Raw genomic sequence first — 396 nt, forward strand, 5'->3', positions numbered from 1 at the left:
GCATGGGGGGACCCGCACAGCGGGCCCGGCCCCGTGTGGGGGCTCAAGCGAGGGGCGCCGGGCTCCGGCCCTCTGGGCTTTATTATCCGGCGCCCCGAACCCCGCGGCTGCGGGGGAAGAGAGAAAGGGATAAGGGAGAGAGAGGGAGGATAAGGGGGACAGCGAGGGTAGAGGGGGGCACAGGAGAGCATGAGGGAGGTTAAGGGGAGGCGGCGTCGAGATGGGCAGGGAGGATGAGAAGAATAGAGGCAGGGGTCAGGGTTTGTAAGGGAGTGAAGGGGTATAGAGGGAGGCCTGGTGTGGGGGAGGAAGGTGTAGGTATGAGACGTAGAGGGGGAGTAGAGGGGGGCTCGGATGGGGTAACAGCGAAAACAGGGGGGAGGAATGGAGGAAAGA

The sequence above is a fragment of the Corvus brachyrhynchos genome, unplaced genomic scaffold, assembly GCF_000691975.1.
Source record: "Corvus brachyrhynchos isolate BGI_N302 unplaced genomic scaffold, ASM69197v1 scaffold597, whole genome shotgun sequence".
Lineage (NCBI taxonomy): Eukaryota > Metazoa > Chordata > Aves > Passeriformes > Corvidae > Corvus > Corvus brachyrhynchos.